This window comes from Castor canadensis, chromosome 14, assembly GCF_047511655.1.
Source record: "Castor canadensis chromosome 14, mCasCan1.hap1v2, whole genome shotgun sequence".
In the NCBI taxonomy this organism is placed as follows: Eukaryota; Metazoa; Chordata; class Mammalia; order Rodentia; family Castoridae; genus Castor; species Castor canadensis.
Genome location: NC_133399.1, coordinates 79,017,145 through 79,027,179, shown reverse-complemented (window position 1 = coordinate 79,027,179; position 10,035 = coordinate 79,017,145). Strand labels below are relative to the sequence as shown.

General features: G+C 40.8%; 1 pseudogene; it reads left to right on the top strand.

Annotated features, from left to right (window-relative positions):
* Nucleotides 1–7,343: 7,343 nt before the first annotated feature.
* Nucleotides 7,344–9,363, top strand: LOC109690010 (heat shock cognate 71 kDa protein pseudogene; annotated as a pseudogene).
* The last annotated feature ends 672 nt before the right edge of the window (nucleotides 9,364–10,035 follow it).

Sequence of the window (10,035 nt, the reverse complement as noted above, 5' to 3'; positions counted from 1 at the left end):
TTCTTGGCTCCCATTTTCTTTCCATTAGTATTTCAAATATATTGGTCAATTTTCTGGCATTAAATATATTGTTTGAAAATTCCTTTTGTTATAAATCATTTCCTCTTTTTGCTCAGATGCCTGTCTTAAATCCACTGTAATTTGCTTTTGGTATTAGTTATTCTGATTAATATTCTCAGGTACATGGTATGTTCTTAAATATAACATTAAGTCTTTTTATTTTTAATTTCAGAAAAATTTCCTTGCTTTATTATCTACCTCATCCTCTCTCACTAAGAATATTGGAAGATCATGACTACTGAATAGATGGAGAGAATAAAGCAGTCAATAGGATGAATAGAAGCCACAGAGAATTAAGGATGTAGATATATCTATGTCTGTCAGAACTTCAGGTTAACAACCATTTTCTAAAAGATACTTGTTCCTGTCCTAATGAGTACAATCCAGAGGCAAATGGTGGCACATTCCAAAGAGTCAATGTGACCACAATAGTAATAGAGGTTGGTATCCCTCCAAAGGGACTTCTGCCATCTGGGCTACCCTTTCCCTCTTGCTCTTAGTGATGGCAGCAGTAAGTGGCTACTTTATGTGGCTGAATTTTCAACACAAGAATATGAAACCATGTGTACTTGAAGACCACTGAAGAGGACTTCTCATAGACACCAGTAGACACTGCTTCTCCACAATATCAATTGTAAGCACAGATGATGATCTAGCTTGACTTCTGAGAACTCTTGATCTTTGAGGTCTAAACCCAGCCATGGAATGGGAACCATGCAAAAAGCTCTGTTTCTCTCTTCCTCCGCTATGGAAAGTCATTAATATGTCCTTATGCAGATCAAACTTGTGTACGTGTCCATTTGTATTTTACTTTTGTAAACATTCTTGACCTCATACTACTACAACTTTTGAGTGATTAGTAAGTATCTATAAGCTTTGAATTTCTAGGCAGTGTTGCTACCTCTGGTCAAATGTATACTCTGCTTAAAAAGCCATCTTCCAGCAATGAAACTTGTGCTATGCTGTATACCACCAGCACATATGTTGTTAGGCCCTCTGAAAATATCCCAGAGAACAATCACTATTCCTGATCACTTCGAAAATATTTCTTCACAAATTATTGCTAACTTTTTTCAATGTTTAAAAAAATGACGAGATAAAACAAGTTATTAAGATGAAATTGTCAAAAACATTTGTAATTTAACTTTGTACCTAGGAACTCAATCTTTGACCTTAATGGAGACTTGCAAAAACTGAGTCTTCAAACTACTGCACATATTTCTCCAGTGTAAGAAAATTAAAAAAGCACTTGAAAAGCAGCTTAACCACCCCTGCTCCAACACACACACCAAAAAGCTAACTAGTTATTTGGGGAGATCTTTAATACTTGCTCTGTTCCTTTGCTTTTGGTTTCTTCTTAGATTCCTAGAATCTGTATGCTAGATATTATTTGCTTGTCTTCAAAATTTGTCATTTTTAATCTCTTAATTTATTTTGATTTCTAAATCGTACCCCCTTTCTCTTTTATTTTGACTGAAGCATTATCTGTGTGATTTTTTATTCTTATATTCCATCTGGTTTAAACTTCATTTCTGAAATCACTTTTCTTTATCTCTTTAGCTCTTATTCAGAAAGGGTTGAACTTTTCTGAGTTTTTCTAATTTGATTTGTGTTGTTCTTTCCTATCTTGTACAGTAGTATATTGTCTTGAAATAGTGATTTACAGTTTTGATCCTGTTTTTTGAGCAGGTCTTCCTGGCATGCTTTCATTGTCTGCAGGGCTGTTTTTTATGTTCTCCTTGATACATTTTTAGATAGTCTTAGAATAGGATTTGACTTCAAGTATTTTTTCATTTTTATTTGAATTGGCTTTTCTAGATTTCAAAGATATGGTTCAGGAAAACCTTTCTCCTTATAGAAAGTACTTTGTCTTGTTTTCATGGAGTGTTCAAAATATGGTGGATTACTTGCCAAAAATTCTCAGCTGTCCTCTTCTCTGTCAATATTGTTTGGACTTTCTGTTTCCTTCATCTCGTTTGTCACTCTCTTGCTGTATTTTGATTTGCCTCCCAGCAGACTTGTAGACTTAGGACTTGGTCCTAAGATGGAGCCCTGGATGGTCAGTTTCAGAGTCCCTTGGAAGCCTGTCTCAGCCCTTCTGACTTTACAATGGGCCCCTGCACTCACTGTCTATTGATTGGCCAAAACCCTCTCAATCTCAGCTGCTATCTTCAAATTTGATCCTTTCTGTTTTCCAATGACTATTTTGAGATTTCTTTGTTCCTATGCCTGTGAAATGTCTCCTTGCTTTTGTCTGCTTGTTCCCCCACAGACAATGACACAATGCAGGTCTTATGAGTATGGATACTTTGTCCCAATAGTTGTATAAGCTCCACTTGTCCCCCAGGGTTCTTGGGGATACTTTGTCACCTAATTTTGTTGTAAGGTTGTCCATGCATTATTAATTTGGCTATTCAGTTATTTTAGTGTGGGATTGGAGAGATTAAAAAGTATATCTACTGTCATCATCACCTTTCCAGAATTTCTTTTAACTATATTTTAAGAAAACTTTAAAATGGTATTTGAACCTGGGACTCCCTCCTAACTGAGCACATCCCTCGCCTTGCACAGTTCTTGGTTTATGGCTAGTTGCTCTTCCTCTGTGCCCAGAACTCCACTTCCATCTGTATTGTTTCAGTACCTATTCATAAATTACCATCTTCTTTTACCTCCTTAAAGCAAACTCCAGCAGTACTGAGCTATCCACTTGGGCTATCTCCAAGGTGATCTCCAAGGGTACCAATCATTGCTTTTCTCACTACACAATTGCTCCAAATTTGAGAGACCTGCTTCAATCTTATTTTTCCATAAACTCTGTGACATTTAGTGCACAGCTTTCTAGAATGTGTGGCTTTTCAGTAAAGCATATCTCATGTCATTTCAGAAAGAGCTGCATGTGTTCATGTATGGCACATGTGAAAGAGCACTTGGAAATAATTAAGGAGAAATATATAGAAAACTATGAAAATGAGTAAAATAGAAAAATTGTTAATTCAGGAAAAGCACATGGATATTGTAAGATGAAATACTCATAGCAAAGCAAAACAAATGTAAAACAGAAAGAAAAAGTTAATTTGTTATGAGTATTACACTATATTGTAAGTAAACAGGACTTCTCTTTGGGTGCCTTATATAGAAGCCATGCCCTAAGGACTTTGGGGTACCCAAAAATGGTGTAGAGGATGATGGAGTGACTGCTGCAGGGGGAGAGGGGGTTACAGTATGCTAAGAATATGTCTGAAGCTGTTTGCAAGGCAAGCTTCCTGCTTTGACTAGCAGCCTATTCAAAATGCTATATCTAAACTTGAGGCTGGCTTTTTCATAAACAAAGAAATTTATTGTTCACAGTTTTGGAGGCTGGGAAATACAAGGTCAAGGTGCCAGCAGATTTGGTGTCTAATGAAGTCCTGTTCCTTACGGTTGGAGCCTTCTTTGTGCCATCACATGGCAGAAGGTGTGCAAAGAGCTCGCTCATACTTCCTTGACCTCGCTCTCAGCGCTAATCCATTCATGCGGCCAACACTCGTGACGAAATCATGCCCTGAAGGCTCCACTTCTTAGCACCACCTTAATGCACTGGGAACGAGGTTCCAGCACATACATTTTGGGGCTAGGGGCACCATCATTCAGACCATAGCATTTCTCTTGTGTGTTGATTTGAGAAGTGGGTCAAGGCAGGGCTGGTGGAGATTGGCCGGGCTTGGGCAGATTAAGCCAGTGCCTTTACACCAGCCTGAGTCTCTCTTCCTCACTATGTCACATTAGGAAAGAAATTCAATCTCCAAGCTCCACAGTTGTCTGTGATCGAAGACAGAAATTGTGTGTAAAGTACATTTTATGATACCAGGCACCAGGTAGTTACCAGTTTTAGAATTTCAGAGGCAGAGAATAGCCTGGGTTCTGGAATCTTACATAAGCCATTGGCCACTCAATGTAACATTCTGTGATTTTATGGTTTATTGTTAGGTGAAGGTTTTGTCCTCAAGTTTCTCTCTCTCTCTCTATTTTTTTTTTTTGAAATAGGATGGATTATGATAGGCTTCCAAAATTCCCTTGACCCCTTTAAAGGCAGGAAAATGGCTTCCTTGTCTCATTTTTCCTGGAATCACAGCCAGAGCCCTCTCTCTGCTAGTCCTCCCCAACTATCGAAGAAGAGGAACTTCTCTGAGTACTGCCTCCCCCAGCCATAGGATAGAAACTCAGTTCTCTGCCCTTCCTTCTGACATCACCTTGGGGCCAGACTTTCCTACCACTGACTAACAGAGGAGCCCAGAGAGGTGCAAACCAGCTGTCCCCACTCCTTCTGGTGCTGAAAGGAATTAAAGGCAAATCCCACTCTAGGGTGTGGAAAGGAAGGAGATGGGGATTGGAATTCTTCCTCTTCCTCCATGTGGTAAGTCTTGGGTGTTCAGGACTCTTTTAAGGCATAGGAAAAGTGATAGTACAAGCTTGTACCAGTCTTGTTGAAAAGTTGAATTAAATATGTCAAAGACAGAGCTAATTTATCATTTCTTCCTTTCTCCCTGTTGTTCCACTTCCTTTTACATGACTAATGAGGGGGGCTGTTGAAACACTGAAAAAAAAAACCTGCCTTCTGGATTCTGTGTCATACAGCTTGTCATTTTTCAAATCCTGCTACTCTCTACAAAACATTCTCTTCGTCTGGTTTTTCCAATCCATCATCACTATGAGGAAGCTCTGTCTAAACTCAGGTCATCTTCCGTCCAGAGCATCCTGGCCTTCCCACTTTATTTATTCATTCAATAATTAGTTCATTTATTCAATGGACAATTACCAACTCTTTTTATGGTTTATTTTTAAACTAACACATTAAACACAAAGTTGTACATATTTACGGGGTACCATGCAATGTTTCAACAGAAGTATACTATTGTGTAATGTTTAACTCAGGTTAGACATGCTTCTATCTACAAACATTTATCATTTCTTTATGATGAAAACTCTCAAAATCCTTTCTGCTAGCTTTTTTGCAATAGCACAATATTATCTAGAGTCACCCTACTATACAATAGCACACCAGAACTTCTTACTCCTATCTACTATAACTTAGCATCCATTGATCGACCTTTGCTCACCCCTTCAACCCCCAGCCTCTAGTAACCGCCATTCTACTTTCACCTTCTATAAGAATTCCCACATATTTTGTGGCCGTCTAAAACTTTCCTGAGCACTTTGGGAAGACCTCCCAAATGAAGACACTATTCTGTCATTCTGTTTAGCTTACAGCCTAGTTGGAGAAAACAAATTATTATAAGAGTGTGACTTGCATTGTCATAAGCAAAAACAATAAAAAGAATATGAAAGCCAAGAGCTCACAGAGAACGCAGTGCGTGGAAGATGGAACAAATTGGTTAAACAGAGTGGGAAGGAACACCCAGGACCCAAAGTCAATGCAAGAGTTGAGAAGGGCACAGCTGTGAAATTTGGTATGGAGCATGAAGAGAGCATGGGGAGGAATCGAATCATAGAGATGGGTTGGAGGCAGAATTTGGAATTTAATTCTGAAGGAATCTAAGAGGCAAGGGTGGTTTTCAAGCAAACAAGCAACAAGATCATCTGTGCTTTGGCAGCGAGAGAGTTACCCAGACAAGGCTAAGAGTTGCTGTTTGACTGACATTGAACAGCAACTAGTGCAGTCCTAAAGGAGTCAGCAGACAGAACACTGTTGGGACACACTGACTAAGCTTCCTGCCTCCAGCCCCTTGACTTTTTGAGCTGTGCTTTCTTACGTAGTGCTCCTCCTTCTTTCTCTTAGCAACCAGAACATTGAGTTGCACAGAAATGACAATTCACTTCTGCTCACACATGAAGAATGCAATGACTGCAGCAGAAGTTCTCTGAGGACAGTGGCCATATGTTTTCCCATCTGTGCATCCCCAGAACATAGGCCATTACCTGGAAGAAAGGAGGCGCACTGATGAGCTAGACTGATCCATGAAGTGACTGCAAGGGTCACTTTCCTCTAGCTGCTGTGACAAATTACCACAAACTGGGTGGCTTGACCCACCAGTTTCTCTCACAGTTCTAAAGGCCACAAGTCTGAAATCAAAGTGTTGGAAGGACCATGATCCCTCCAACAGGTTTAGGAGAGAGTCCTTTCTTGCCTGTTCCTAACTTCTGTGGTTGTTAGCAATCTATGACGTGCCTTGGCTTATGGTTACATTGCTTCAATCTCTATCTCTGCCACCTCCTTGTCTTCTCTGTGTCTCTGAGTTCAAATTTCCTTCTTTTTATAAGTATATTTGTCACTGGATTAGGGTCCACTTTAAACCAGTATGACCACCTTAACTTCATTTATCTGCAAAAACTGTTTCCAAATAAACTCGCATTCACAGGTACCTTACCAGGAATAAGTTCTTGAACATATTTTTAGGGGGACACAATTTGACCTACAATGAAGGGTATTGTGTCTGCTATCTTTCTGTTTTCGCCAGTCTAAAACTCACGTGAAAGGCCTCATTCCACATGGAGCAGACTATCCCAGAGGCAGCCCCAGAATTTTAAGCAATTTATAGTACAAAGTTGTCACTCTCTTTTCTAAAATTTATATGCATCCATATATCCTTCTGTTGTCTGACAGCCTGCTACGTACCTGACACTGTTCTAGGATCTGGATATGGACAGGTGAACAAGCCAAATCAGAGTCTTGCTTTGTTCAAATAAAATGGTTTGTGTTTTTAAGTCGCCAAAGGTAGAATGAATTTTTCTAACAATTATATGACTTTAAAAAATTTTAAGAGGAAAGAAAATGAATCATCTTTTTTTCCAGAGTAACCTAAGATGCATGATTGGAGAAATGTCATTTTATAGAACTGTGCCTTATTTACAAAGGGCTTCTGACAAAAATGTAGAACCTTGAATCCGAGCACACCAGGAAGGCAAGGTAGTCAGTCAGGTGGGTGGCCTGAAGAAAGAGCAGAGTGAGGTGAACTGGTGTTCAAGTGTAGGTTGGACCATACGCAACCATCTTAGTGACCAACTTAGTGACCACTGCAACCACCAGTGATGTTGCTTCACAGCTTCTTCTAATCCAGTGAGAGAACTGCTGGAAGGTACTCAGCATTCAGGGAATGCTTACAGAACTGCTATGTCTTTGTGTCCTCTTCTCTTTCTGGACCTTCCTAGTCAACCTCTTTCCTACCATCATGATCTTTTCCCTCTTGGGCTTCTGACTCAACACACTTACCTTCTTTCCTGCCTCTTGCCTTTAATTTCCATCCTTGGGTTCTGAGCGATGCTTCTCCCCTGTGGCAGTACTGAGCATATGTAACAAATGACCTCTTTCTGACAGAACCCGGGATACATGACACCTATGGATAGCCTATCGGTAACTCTTCCAACCAGGCCACGCCTAGAGAGTCCCAGATAATGACAGCAAAAAGGACACTGTGGTTCGTTGAACATGTTGGCAGCTCCTGGGTTCATGTTGATTCCTCTCCTGAAGAACCAGGCCTACACACTAGCAACCATGTCTAAGGGACCTGCAGTAGGCATTGATCTTGACACCAACTACACCTGTGTGGGTGTCTTCCAGCATAGAAAGGTGGAGATAATTGCCAACAATCAGGGGAACTGAACCACACCAAGCTATGTCACTTTTACTGACACCAAACGATTGATCAGTGATGCTGCAAAGAATCAGGTTGCGATGAACCCCACTAACACAGTTTTTGATGCCAAACGTCTGATTAGACATAGATTTGATGATGCTATTGTCCAGTCAGACATGAAGCATTGGCCTTTCACTGTGGTGAATGATGTAGGTAGGCCTGAAGTCCAAGTAGAGTACAAAGGGTAGACCAAAGGTTTCTACCCAGAGGAGTTATCTTCTATGGTTCCAACAAAGATGAAGGAAATCGCAGAAGCCTATCTTGGGAAGACTGTTACCAAAGCTGTAGTCACAGTGCCACCTTACTTTAACGACTCTCAGTGTCAGACAACAAAAGATGCTGGAACCATGGCTGGTCTCAACGAGCCAACTGCTGCCACTATTGCTTATGGCTTAGACAAGAAGTTCAGTGCTGAAAGGAATGTGCTGATTTTTTATTTAGGAGATAGCACTTTTTATGTGTCAGTCTTTACTATTGAGGATGGGATCTTTAAAGTCAAATCTACAGCAGGAGACACCCATTTAGGTAGAGAAGACTTTGACAACCATTTCATTGCTGAGTTCAAATGCAAGCATAAGAAGGACATCAGAGAGAACAAGAGAGCTGTCCATCATCTGTGTACTGCTTGTGGGCGAGGTAAGCATACCCTCTCTTCTAACACTCGGAACAGCATCAAGATCAAAGAGCTGAATGCTGACCTGTTTGGTGGCCCTCTGGACCCTGTAGAAAAAGCCCTTCGAGATCCCAAACTGGACAAGTCATAGATCAATAACATTGTCCTGTGCTTCTTCAATGGGAAAGATCTAAATAAGAGCATCGACCCTGATGAACCTGTTGCTTATGGTGCCACTGTCCAGGCAGCCATCCTATCTGGAGACAAGTCTGAAAAAGTTCAAGATTTGCTGCTCTTGGATGTCACTCTTTCCCTGGGTGTAGAAACTGCTGGCGGAGTCATGACTGTCCTTATCAAGTGCAATACTACCATTCCTACCAAGGAGACACAGATCTTCACCACCTACTCTGATAACCAGCCTGGTGTGCTCATTCAGGTGTTTGAAGGTGAGTGAGCCATGACCAAGGACAACAAGCCTGTTGGCAAGTTTGAACTCACAGGCATCCCTCCTGCACCCAGTGGTGGTCCTCAGATTGAAGTCACTTTTGATACTGATGCAATGGCGTCCTCAATATTTCTGCTGTGGACAGAGTGCAGGAAAAGAGAACACAATTACCATCACCGGTGACAAGGGCTGCTTGAGGAAGGAGGACATTGAGCGGCTGGTCCAGGAAGCAGAGAAGTACACAGCTGGAGATGAGAAGCAGAGGGGTGAAATGTCATCCAAGAATTTGCTGGAGTCCTTTGCATTCAACATGAAAGCAACTGTTGAAGATGAGAAACTTCAGGGCAAGATCAAGGATGAAGATAAACAGAAGATTCTGGACAAGTGTAATGAGATCATCAGTTGGCTGGGTCAGTCAGAGAAGGAAGAGTTTGAACATCTAACAGAAAGAGCTGGAGAAAGTCTGCAACCCCATCAGTACCAAGCTGTACCAGAGTGCAAGAGGCATGCCAGGATGAATGCCTGGGGGGTTCCCTGGTGGAGGAGCTCCTCCCTCTGGTGGTGTTTCCTCTGGGCCCACCATTGAAGAGATGATTAAGTCAACCCAAATATAGATGTAACATTGCTCCACACAGTAAAACATCGAAGGACCCAAATTTAGCAAATTTTGTAGCAGTCTAAAAGTTGAGCTGCTATACTGGGCATTCTTAATACTTGAATATGGGACATGTGGTGCATAGGGAAGGAAGTTAACATTTCACTTTATAAGCATTGTATAGTACGTGGAAAATGCAATGTCCTAAATGAAAATATTTAAAATTTGGCACCCTCCCCCACAAAAAGAAAGGAGCTGTCCAGAAATGGAAAACAAAGCTTGAGGTGCAAAATGAAATACATGAATATAAATATGGCTGTCTGCTATCACCCCCAAATAACTGGGAGTGATGCTAAGTCTTTCTGTAGCTTTTCACTCAATGACACACCATGTGTCACAATTAAGGAGGGATTCTTGAGGCTCCTGCTTCCTCCTCATAAAATTCAAGCATTGTCATTAATGTCATTGTTACAATAAAACATTACATTCAGTTTATCAATTGTCATCCCTTCATATTCATTAGAATTTTTTTCTTTATTTTTGGTAGTACTGGAGATTGAACTCAGGGCCTCATGTTTGCTAGGCAAGTGCTCTACCATTTGAACTATGCTCCCAATCCTTTTGGTTTTAGTTGTTTTTCAAATAGGGTCTTGTGCTTTTGCCCAGGTTGGCCTCAAATGGTGATTCTCTT